The following is a 13060-nucleotide window of genomic DNA, read 5'->3' as shown; positions in this document are numbered from 1 at the left end:
GACAACGACAACAGAATCCCTGTTTATCCGATTGAACCTACTGCAGCTAGGTATGTGCTTCAAGAGCGGTAGTCACGCGTCGTTAAGCACTGAAAAATACCACCCTAATACACTTATTTTTTGTGCATATTTCATAAATACTTGCAGAACTAAAATCTTGCTGAATCATTGTGTCCAAATGCATGAATTGGCTTTTTAAAATCAGGATATGGTTTAAAAGTGTATGCACATTATGCCTATCCTGCTGATGCACTCGATCAGTGGCAACACAACCACATTGTAAAAATATATTATTATGTTTCGAATTAGCAAGAGTGAGGAGGCAAATATGATTACAGTTCGTTGTCAAAATGGCCTGCGGGTATTATACTACTTATACTTGGCGGTTAGCGTAAAATATACTAAGGGACAGATGGGCACATTTGGTCCTCCGTATTTTGATGGAGCCTTTATCGTTGGATGCGCAGTAGGTTTTAGTACTATTTTTATAATGAGAAAAATAGAATTCGACAAGAGCTTTTTATGATGGCCTTTCCGATCATAAGTTTTTAGAAAACCCTTTCTTTCTCAATGCCACTTTGACCTTGACTTTTGACTTGAGGCTAGAGGTCAGCTTCTAACTAAAACAACAATCCTTGGACATGGTCTCCAGTCTTGAGGTAACTGCGACCTTGAACTTCAACGTAAGAGATGTCATTAACTGTCAACTGGCAATCATCCTATGAATGTTGACGACTGTAGCCTACTAGGCCAAAGTATTCTTTAGTTGATAGGTGTAAACCATTTTCAGTTCCATGGTCACTGTAACTTTAACCTTGGACGCACTGACCTAATATATAACAATAAAAATTATTTTCTGACCACAGGCGATCATTCTATAGACCAAGAATGAACGGAAACCGTTTTTAGCTGTGACGTCACAAAGACCTTAAACATAGACCTACTGACTCAAAAAACGATATATTTCATATACTGACGGAATTAAGATAGACATCATATTATGAATTTTGATCGTCAGATTAAGCATTCTAGTGTTATTAACTGAAAATAAAATGGTCAACATGCACCGAGACTGACCGACTGACAGTGAGTAAAAATAATATTGCCTCCTTTCTTCGAGGGAGCGGACATAAATATGAGAGAAAAAATAAATATAGTTTAAGAGTACGTGATAATAGATAATATGTATGTCGACAAAAAGTAGCATTATTATGCAAAATTGGCAATAGATTTATGTCCAGTTATAAGAGTTTAACCGAAATAATATTTTTATAAAACAAGAATTTAAATAGCAATTGCTCTCTATGAAGTTGTCATTTACAGCCTTTTTAAAGGGCCAAACTTGATTCTGGTTTTAGTATTCTATATATTCTGCATGAAACATAGAATTATTTTAATTACTTTTTTTTATTTGATATTGAAAGAGCAATTCCTTGTCGTTGGTCGCTTGATGTGATTTTACGATTGCTTTTACTCAATAGCGTTTTAGAACTACAATGTGCGCGACTGTTTTTGTCGAGGAATAATCCGCAGAACAGTCGTACACATATTTTTCATAATTTTTAACTTAGGTAATCACTTTCAAAATCACAATTATTTGAATTTTTATCTATTTATAGGCTATATCCATATCACAGTTTTATTACTGTTTGTGTGTTGGATTTTTGTTCATTTTCACCTTTACTTGTTTTTCTGCAGCAATGTTTTACTTATGGAAAAGATGTATATGCATGTAAAACTTTTGCATTATATTGAATATGCTATATCGAAATATGTTTCAATAGCACTTACTACTTTTCCAACTATTAGATGATCCTAACAAGCCTGATGGACGTTTTCATGTACCGAAAGTTCAATTCCAACGACTCGGCCATACTGGACAGTTTATTAAAATATGTAAGTAATTGTATTTTTAGCTCAATTGAGCATGTTGAGTTATTGTGATCTCTCACCGTCGTCCGTCTGTCGTCTGGCGTCCTCCGTCCATTCACACTTTCCTTTTAAACAACATCTACTCCTAACCACCAGGCCAATTTTAATGAAACTGCACAGAGATATTCCTTGGATGGTCTATCTTTAAAAATTGTCAAAGAATTAAATTCATACAGAACTTGGTTGCCATGGCAACGAAAAGGAAAAACTTCTGTTTAAAACCATCATACCCTAGGGCTTTGATATTGGTTGTAGCACCATCTAGTGGTCCTCTTCCAATGTTTGTTAAAATTTCCCCCATGGAATCATTTTGGTTCGGTGGGGGTCCGGGGGGGGATCACATAGGTTCACATTTGACTCATGTATAGAATAAAAAAATGAAAATTTTCTTGTCCTAAACCACAGGGCCTAGAGCTTTGATATTTGGTTTGTAGCATTGCCTTATGGACCTCTACCAAGATTGCTCCTATTATTACCCTTGGGTGAAAAGAGTCCACGCCCCAGGGTCCCAAGTTTTACATCGGCTTATATAGGAAAAAAATGAAAATCTTCTTGCCTGAAACCACAAAACATAGGCTTTCGATAGTTTTTATATGTTGCATTGCCTATTGGTCCTTTACCAACAGTGTTCAAATTATTCCCTTAGGGTGAAAAGGCCCTGTCATTGGGGTTCAAAGTTTTACATAGGCTTGTATAGAAAAAGATATTCTTGCCTGCCTAGGCCTTTAATATCTGGTGTATGTATAGCACTGCCTGGTGGTTCTCTTACAAGATTGCTCAAAGTATGTCCCTGGGGTGGAAAGAGACTCCGCCCTGGGGTTCGCTTGTTATATGAGTTATATAAGAATAACTACTTAAAAAATTATCTGATCATATTTCCAAGTAATTGGGGGTCACTTGACTGTGACCTTGGCCTCAGACTTACTTTTTTGCTTTTTAAGATACAGTCTTCAAATTTGGATGACATATACAGTTTTGCATCCCGATTTTAAAACTGACTAATTTAGTGACTATTAGTGAGACCTACTTACAACCTATCTTAATATTTTAGCATCAGCTTGACATTTGAAACATGTTCATGCAACTGGGAAAGGATTTCAATGCTTACTTATATGACTTTTGATCTGGTCGCTTTCACATGTCTATTAAGTTCATATTACTCAAGTTAGCGATCCAGGGTCATTATGACCCTCTTCTAATACATTATGATTAATCTGCGAGATTTATGGATCTTTGGTACAGTTCTACCTTATTTCCTTTGCATTTTTTGCTGAAATCACGTGACGGATACATGCTTGTCATGTAGGTAGCATTTTTATAATGGAATAATTGCATGACTGTTCCGGAAACTCGGGCTATATACCACTAAAGGTGCCACTGATTTACCAATATTTCGCTATTTAAAAACTCGGACAATTTAATTTCGTCCCCAGACTTAACCTTATTTTTACGTGACAAGTTTGTATAATAGGCCTGACAGGACCAATTTATCCAGATTTGCATAAATAATCATTTTGCTCATCAAATATCTGCTGCCAATGCATCATTTCTTCAATTTTAGTCATATTTTCAATGTGCATACTTATTTGATCTAATGTGAACTCCTCTGATTTCATAAGAATGAAATTCGGTGGTTTATGTAAATCGAACATTTCGTGGGGACTTAAGTTGGTGGATTTCAACTTTTGAAGATAAATGAAAAAGAGGTTTGTGTATTCGTTTTGGATTTTATTCCATAGATTGACACAGCTATAACATCCAGGACAAATAGTCATATTTGTCCAACACGAATGTTAATGATTTCACAGTATGTTAAAATTTTAAGATAACGTGAATGTAGGGTCAGCCTGTTTATTGCCGACTTTAGGGCTCTTTTGACTTGATTTAGTTTATTTAGATTTACACTGAAGCATTAAATTAACTGGCAATTTACTGCATGAAAACCTTTATAGAGCTGCCTTAGGCAAAGACCATTACATTTGGTAAGTTGTCTACACTTCAGCGACTCTCTGTTGGCGGCTGTATCAGTCAAGAACCCCGAGTGTGTTGGCGTGTCGCGCACAAAACTGAGGTTTGTCATGGTCTTGCCTTGGGACCGTCATTGAAGACTTCTGTTCTTATCTTCACCCGATTTTAAGCCAGAATTCTACCTCTGTGGGATGCCTGTTGCACGCAAAGATTATGATTCTACTCTATATGGTTAAGATGGTGGCGATGGTTGGGTGTCAAGGGGTCCTTATCGGATGTTTTCAGCGGCTGTTAACATTTACTTGTAGGTTTACAACTATATTTGAATCGGAAAAAAAGTGTTTTACTTAAAACTCAAACTTCTATCCTAAGGGCCTCTAAACTTACATATTTGGTCAAAGGTCGTGTCTATCAGTTTTATTTTGTGTCCTTTCTAAATTTTAAACATGTAAGGCCGAGCCCCTTCCATAAGGGAATTGTTGAAAACTTTGTTGCTTTGCTGTCTTCTAAAATATCGGGCACGACAGTGTTGCCCATAAGTCATCAGCATTTTAGTATCTTGTCATTTTTCATAAAAATGGTAATTCATACTATTTTTAAAGCAAAGAAATGAAAAACTTAAGTGAAAACCTGTTTCAGTTAAATACATCAGCTTTAGTGTATTTTTGTAAATTTTTTGTTTCAGAAATAAGTTCGAATGGTTAAAAGCAAAAAAATGATAAACTTAAGTTATTTTGTTTAACTTCGTTGCAGACCATTTTATATTCTGGAGGAGGGTGAAGGGGCTGGGATTTTTTTATTTGAAAATAAATCCGACTGGATTTGCGTGAGAAAGAATCTGGCTTCAACATAATGAAAAGACCTGACTACCAAATCACTGATAAAACATTGTGGCTCCAGGTTAGGTTTTTAGAAACAAATATTTCAATTACTCTGAATGCCATATTCTTTACTTTTAAGCCTCTTTTAGATTTAATATTTTATACTTACATAATAAGGATAGCATATATATCATTACACAACTATGGTGGCTGATTTCTGTCAACTTCGCCTTTTTGCTTTTGTAGCTCGCGACAAAACGAAATGGCGAAAAATATTTCCATTACCCTGAAAGCCATATTCTTTAGTTTTGAGCCGCTTTTAGATTTAATATTTTATGATTAAATAATCAGTTAACCATATTTATCATTACACAACTAAGATGGCTGAGTTTTGCCAACTTCGCCTATTTTCTGTGTCATTCGTGATAAAACGAAAAGACGAGATTTTTGGTTTTAGCGCATTGTCGCCTTATCTCCTTGTCGCGGGGTCAAGGGTGAAAAGATTAGATATCTGGTTTTTGGCGCGCTGCTGTCTTTTCACTTTGCCAGGGGCTACAGAGCGAAAAGGCGAGATTTAGAACTCGACAAGCGAAAAACAAAAACGCGACAGGGAGAAATAATAAGATTTTAATGCATCCCAAGCGGCATGTTAAAAACTCACTATTTCGCTATGTCGCCTTGTAGCTTTGGACAAAGCAAAAAAGTGACAACTGTAATTTTTACCGTCATTGTAATATGTATGTATTGATCTACAGAGAAGGCTTATTGAGACATAAATAGAACAAGACCCGAAGGATGGTTTATATATTTAATATGTGCGTTGCATCCAAATTATAAACGCACGCTCTATATAGAAATATGTATATCTTACATACAGCAGCAATAATGAAATATGATATTATAGGCGTAGCTTAATCTATCTATTATAGGCGTAGCTTAATCTATCTTGTAGACTTGCTTACTACAACAACGGACCAAAGAAAATTTTTGTCGCTTTGTCGCCTTCCTGTAGCGAATGCGCACACCATTGTTAAGAGATATGCCAGTTGCATGAACCAAAGCCGGCGACAGAGCAAAAAGGCAAGATTTTTCTTTTGGCGCGCCTTGTCGCTTTTTCGGGGAACGTGCCTGGTTTTAATACATGGGTACTCCGCTTAAAATAATGTATATTTTATACAGCGCATACACTAAGACAGTATAGTGAAAAGGCGAGATTTCTGTTGCATTTTGCTTTGTCCCAGGTAGCAAAGCAATAAGGCGAAAATGCCTCAACGTGCCAAACCTAATATCTGCCCCGAAGTTGGCAGAAATCAGCCCCATTCCATAACACTCTTTCATCATTAAGGAAGAAAAATATTTCCACCAACGTTTAAATATAAAATACTGCTGAAGAAGAGTCCAATATTGATTGGAAAGTATTAAAGCTACTGCAAGGTGTAATTTTGACTGCTCTATGTAATACTGATAAAAGCAGTGTATGATCTGAATAATAACCTAAACTGTATGCATAGGCATGAAAGCAGGGAGTTTGGAAGGGAGTGGAGTGGGGGGGGGGGGCGGAGGGTAGCACCATCGTTTGAGATTATATATGTTTCCTTCTTATTGATAAGAATATAATTCTACATTTGACTTTTGAAATAATCATCGATGATACCACTTCCTAAAGGGTCCAGCATCCTAATAAAAGCTCCTTCTAAAATTATTTTTAGCTCAACTATAACCAAAAAAATTTAAAAAATCCGGTACAGTTCTGTTTTGCATTTCTACAAAATCATTTCCCTTTTAAACTTATTATTGATTCTAGTCAAGTATTGCTGTAATCCAACAGTTCTCGTTTTCAAGGGTAATTTGACATGACATCACCATTTTTTCCTTGTCGAAATCTTAGACTTCCGGATTGGCATGTACAACTATTAAAATTTTCCGGGACAGGACCTCCGTATCCTCCCCCGCCCCTTCCTCCTCATACAGAAAGCTTGCTACACTTTTTAGAATAAAAATAAAATGATCATTTTACTGAAACATATCTCAAAACAGGTTGACCAATATTTTTACTCTTTATGATAAAAAGATCAGTTAAAATACAAATTTTCTTCTCGTAAAAAGAAAACGGAGAACACTAAGTCTTGATGACAGAATATTTTTTTCTCTTAAAAGTCCCAAGAATTCAGGATTTAGCATTTAAAATGCTAGGTTCCTGGTGCCGAGATCTCCCACATCCTGACCTCCAATTCCTACACCCTGGTATATATACAGCTCCGGTCTCAGAACGTATTTCTTCATCGTGCTTCCTAGTTTGTGCATAACAAACATATTTTGAAAAGAAAAAGAAATGATCTTTTACTAGTATTTACTCAGAAAAATTATAACCCAACCTTCATAGAAAAAGCGAAAAAGTATATGTATATTTGTAATTGGTAATTTCTATATTTTCAGGCTTGCATTGAAGTTTTCCTTACTTTAATTACAATTATTGGTGGCGTTATTGGCATCTTCTTCGTATCTATATATGGTGTTCCGAAGTGTGACCCTTCAGGTTTCTTCAGCCACTGTAATTATACAGCCACCGGTGTTATTACAATCAATGCCTTGCAATAGGCATCCTACATCTCTATTAGTTAGTGAAATAATAGCAGTTGGAAGCATCGTGATAAACTATCGTAGTTGTAAAGGTCATGGTCTGTCCAATATGCTGAAAGCTAGGCAGCGAGGATTTAATCGTCGTCTTAGTGTACTTTTTGCTCCTGAACCAAGACCATTTACTGGTGTTTTTGGTGCTAATCGTAACTATGATAGTTATATTGCAGACACACAAATTACAAACGTTATAGATAAAAATATGGGCGGGTTTTCAAGAGCCATCATACCACCACCAGAGAATTACTACTGTTATACATCCTCCAGTGGAGGTATCTCCAGTACCGTAGTGTAACCAAACCAAAATATAGCAGTACAGTCAGGAAGGTCAAGGCAGTACCTCAGGAGCATCTGTACATCAATTACAAGAACAAAACAGATTACTAAGGGTGCAGATTGCGCTACAGCAACAACAACTTCAGTTAATGCAACAGCAGCAGCAACAGCCATACCAAGAACAAAGTGAATTGATATCATCACTCCCGCCGCCTCCAAGTTATGAATCCTGCATGCAGGACCCATTCCAGGTAAAGTTAAATTGTTAAAACATCCAGCAGATTATAGAATCTTTCACTTGTCGAAGATGAGAACTGCAAAAAGGGTACCCGAGGACCAGATATTGGCATCCGCACCTACAGCTAATGATAGATTCTTTTTTCTTACATGCCATATTTTTCATAAGAACATACAGTAAAACAGAGGCTTTTCTTTTAAGCATTTTTTTCTAGTAACATATCAATTTACGCATTCAGTCATAATTTACAGCACGTAAGTAATCTTACATCCCTGGGTGCAAAATCATTTTTTTTCTATGAGATTATCAAATGTTGTTTCTCATTTGAACATAGTTATTATTAGAACTGATAGTATGTGTTTCGATGACAGTGGAGTGTAACCCTTTAAACATATTTTGAGCAAATACATCGCATTCTCGATCAATTACATGTATTTGTTCTATTTCACGCACCTGAATGAGTATTTTATGGAATGTTTTCCCGCGAGTCTGTGTATCTGTTCTATTTTGCGCATTTAAACGACTAAGAGTGTTGGTCAGTTATGTGCATTCGTTCTGTTTTGCGCAACTGGACGATTGCTATCATTATAAGTCTTGGTCAGTAGTTTCATCAAATGTCATATTCAGTTTCATGTTACTAATTTGTTCCTTTTTGATCTAAACAATTGTGCTCATCAAGAGCCTTGGTTAGTTCATGCAATTGTTTTGTTTTGTGCACCTTAAATTAAGACCTTTACTCAGTTATATCAATTGATTATGTTTCTTAGTCAGTTAAATGCATTTGTTCTTTTAGCCCGCCTGAACGAGTAATTTGTGACATGCATTTGTTCTGTTTTGCGCACCTAAAGGAGTATTTTGTGACACGCATTTATTCTGTTTTGCACACTTAAACAAGTATTTTGTGACATGCATTTGTTCTGTTTTGCGCACCTACATGAATATTTTGTGACATGCTTTTGTTTGTTCTGTTTTGCACACCTAAGCGAGTATTTTGATCGGGAGCCTAGGTCAGTGACATGAACTTGTTCTGTTTGGCGCACATAAGCGAGTATTTTCATCAGTAACCGTAGTCAGTGACATGGATAGAACAATTGTTTTGTTTTGCGCTTCTACTCGGGTATTTTGTTTAGGAGCCTTTGTCAGTGACATGCATTTATTCTGTTTTGCGCACTTTAGCGTGTTATTTTTATCTTGTTTCATGTCCAATGTAAACAACTTTCGTTTGTTGTTTTTATTTTACTAAAATGTTTTTAAGTATACTAAGAGGTTTGCCTTGGAGTTCTTTATTTCAGTTTGAAACTCAAATTGTATTGGAAATTTTCTTCGAAAAACTGTACTGGCTGTAGTTATTTCAATGTCATTTAATAAGGTTTGCCGTGAATTGCATTTAATACAATACAATACAATGCAACATAATATGATACGATACGATACGATACGATATGAAAATATGAAATCATGACTGTGTGCGAACATGTATTGATAAAATACAACATTCCATTTCAGATGAAGTTCCTACAACGAGCAAAATGAAGAATGACAAAATAGATATCAGAGTCAACACAACAACTAACGAAAGAGACTACCGTTTTTCTAGTGACAGGAACACCAACACCTTCAGCTTCCGACTATGTGACCAAATCAGAAAGCCATTTATAATTTCAAGAAAACGAAACTGTTCTCAATTCCACTCTTCAGAATGTTTACCAGGATATTCCCGAGGTACTTGAACATAAACATCTTGTGGTTTTCCTGTCAGATGATTGGGGCTAGCATTCCACATATCAATTACATTGTAGAAAAGGCATGGAAAAGGGATTTATTACTAACGCGGAAATTGAAATTCTGTCTGACCGCGCTCCCTTGAAACCCCCATATATATTCGTTTATAAGGCAATACTCGGATATGCAGGACGTGTGTGGGGCAATTGTACCAAGTATGAGTTGGATCAACTTGACAAAATTCAAAATGAATGTTCTCGCATTGTCTCGGAGCTTACCAAACTTGTGTCCTTGGAAAACCTTAAAGAGAGAAGTACTCTGGAGTCACTTCCGACAGACGTTACAAACATCGACTTATCAGTTTTTCAAAATTAAAACTAATCAGACCCCAGGAATATCTATCCTCTCTAGTTCCAGATTCTGGTGATAACAGCTACAAACTTAAGAAAGTCTGAAAATATACATGGTTGTACCCGCTAGAACAATTCTTTCTTGTTTCTGTTGTACGTGATTGGAACATACTAGAGACCAAGATGTATCCGTTAAATCTGAAACACTTTCATCCATTTTAAAGTAACTTAATATAAAAACAACAGTGCACTCCGGCCGATTATTACTCCGGAAGCAGGAAACTACAGGTGCTCCATACACGAACTATGAACAAAATGCAGTGCACTGAATTCAAACATCTTTCCTAAGAAAGATTTTCCCACACCATTGTTGCCAGTGTGGCAGATTGAAAACTAATTCTAATTCCTGTTTGAGTGCTACAGTTTTTTTCGTGTCGATACGATCTTCTGTATCTGAGGAATTTTGTAATTGACTTGGATACTGTTCTATTGGAATCCAGGACCTTTATGGTCAGGATAACATGATATATTACTTCATGTACAGACATAATATCCAGAAAGTATAAGTTCTTTAGCAACCCTGAGACATGTCCATACTTCGCTCTTTTCTCGGTTTCTCTTCTTACGCTTGAACTTATTCTTTCATTCAAATTTCACTTCCACTTTTATGTAAATATATCTCTTCACCATACATTGCCACCACTTTTTTTCTTTTCATCAGTTAAATGATCATAATTTTTTTCCTTACATATTGAAGACTATATTCCTTGCCCGTTACAGAATTTTAGTTCGATTTGCTCATACAGTTATATTTTGTCGCCTAAGGAGAAGAATTCTATAAGATTGTCTTTCATTCTTATGCTTTCATGTTTTGCTTTTCATCACAGTTTGCATTTGTATCGATATAATGATGCACCTCATTTTGGGAATAAATATGTTTAAACTAAGTTTGTTATTGATACGGTTGGTGTATGCATATACATGTGGATGATTTTAGAGCTATCTGACTGATATATAGTTTTGGTTGTGTATGAAAATAAATGAGATACGGATATGGTCCATGTAAAATCTTACACGAGTATGGATATGGTTCGTTGTCAACGTCTTGGTGGAGTATGGGTATTGGTTCATGTGAAATCTTGGTGGACGTATGTGTATGGTTCTTGTGAATCTTAGTAGTGTATGGGTTATGGTTCATTGAGGAAGTCTTGGTGGAGGAGGGGTATGGTTCATGTGATGTATTGGGGAGTATGGGTATGTTCATGTGAAGTCTTGGTTGAGTATGGGTATTGTTCAGATCGGAATGTCACAGTAACACAACTTTTCTATCAAAGTTTAATACATCGTAATGTATACTAATTTTATTTTATATTTACAGAGATACCGATTTTATTTATCCATTTTGTTTAAAGGTTGGTTTTAACACCATTTGTTTTTAAATACAACAATTACAATAGAAAAAAGGACTTCGAACGAGCACAACGTAATAACGCCAGTGAAGAATACAGTGCAACCTCTGCAGAATAAGTTGATTAAAACATAGAGAAAGATTGACGAATGATATCATTTTATTTACTTGATTTCATCATTGATGTGTAATTTTAAAGATTTACAGATAAGACGCACCAGAGTCCAGTGTATGAAAAGAGAAAATAGGTTTTTAAGAACTGGTACTGTTTCTGGGTATGGAAATTTCTCTTCTGCACTATATGGTGGAGGTATCGGTATTGTACGTCGTTTAATGGTAACATATTGGTTTATTTTTATTATTACCCTCTTGTGAGCTTGCTGTTAGCTGTCAATGGCCTAAACCTACTTGATGTTTGTTGATTTTGTTTCTGTGGTATGATAATCATAATGAAGATAGCTAATAATTGATTTACTCACGACTTAAGCGTTTTGGTAAATACGGCGTGGTTGATTTGGCTAAGCGGGAATAATTCATGATTTTCACGTGTTATATGTCATGGTATATAAGATTTTGCAGTCGTGTATTCGTCACTTGAGGCTTAGAATATTGACAGTTAACGTGTACACTATGACCCTGCTTCCTACTCTTTCTTAAGTCTGGAACAGATGGTCATATTATGTAGGTGGGAGTCATAATATGCATATACATGTAGTTGAGGCATACAAGTGGTCATGTTGGGCAGGTGGCCTTACTATACAGGTGACCATAATATACAGGTGGTCTTATTATACCAGTGACCATAGTTTACAGATTGACTTAATATACAGGTAATGATAAATGCATGTGTTCGTAATATATCTACGGTTATAGTATACAGTTGGTCGTTGTATACGGGTTTTCTATTTAGACTGTTGTCATGTAATTAGAGTTGGTTATAGGACATAGGTTGTTTCGTAAACAGCTCTTGTCAACAGGTTCAAACGTATGACTGTTAATCACATCATCCATGAGTTTTCCTATCGTCACATATGTTAAGATTACCATTATTTCTCATATAATTATTTTATGTCTGCCGATTACTGTTCGGGAATATAATATTTTATGTCTGCCGATTACTGTTTGGGAGTTTTTCTTTCTTTGATTTCAGAGATAACCAAAAAACACAATTCAATAGAAGTGAAATATGTCATTGATTAAACAATGAACTAGATTATTATGAAAATGCTTAATAGTATAACAAATATTCCACATATAACTATAATAATGATCAACATTATATGCAAAGTACATACAAACAAACAAGTAGAAATATTGCATTTCACTTTGACTATTATGCATGTTATAGTAATATAGATATCAGAAATCAAATGTTGGTTACTAATAACCTGCCACATATTGCAAATTGCAAATATGCAGATATAATGCAGTTTGCAATAACCGCCAACATTATAGTTTTGATAATCTGAAATTCAATTGTTCTTAGTCTCGTTTCAGACACAGAACCTATAGGCACTAAGGCTACAAGGAATAATTACAGAATATTATTGAAATGTTGCATTTATTCCCTGGGTATTGTAGCGATGTTAGCTGTCAATACAATAACCTAAACCTATTTGATGTTTGTTGATTTCTTTCTGTGGTACGATAATAAAGATAAGATAATATTAATTGATATACTCCCGACTTTAGCGTGAGCATAGTACTT

The 13060-nt window shown here is 35.5% G+C and overlaps 1 long non-coding RNA gene across 1 annotated transcript; it reads left to right on the top strand.

Moving 5' to 3' along the window:
* The first annotated feature begins 359 nt into the window (after positions 1–359).
* LOC128557722 (uncharacterized) lies at positions 360–7281 on the top strand. The gene is made up of 3 exons (XR_008371345.1): positions 360–466; positions 1810–1896; positions 7158–7281. It is a non-coding gene; the product is annotated as an uncharacterized LOC128557722 (long non-coding RNA).
* Positions 7282–13060: the final 5779 nt, after the last annotated feature.

The sequence above is a fragment of the Mercenaria mercenaria genome, chromosome 6 (assembly GCF_021730395.1).
Source record: "Mercenaria mercenaria strain notata chromosome 6, MADL_Memer_1, whole genome shotgun sequence".
Taxonomy (NCBI): Eukaryota; Metazoa; Mollusca; class Bivalvia; order Venerida; family Veneridae; genus Mercenaria; species Mercenaria mercenaria.
Note: the sequence above shows the minus strand (reverse complement) of the source record. Positions and strands in the feature narration are given on the sequence as shown.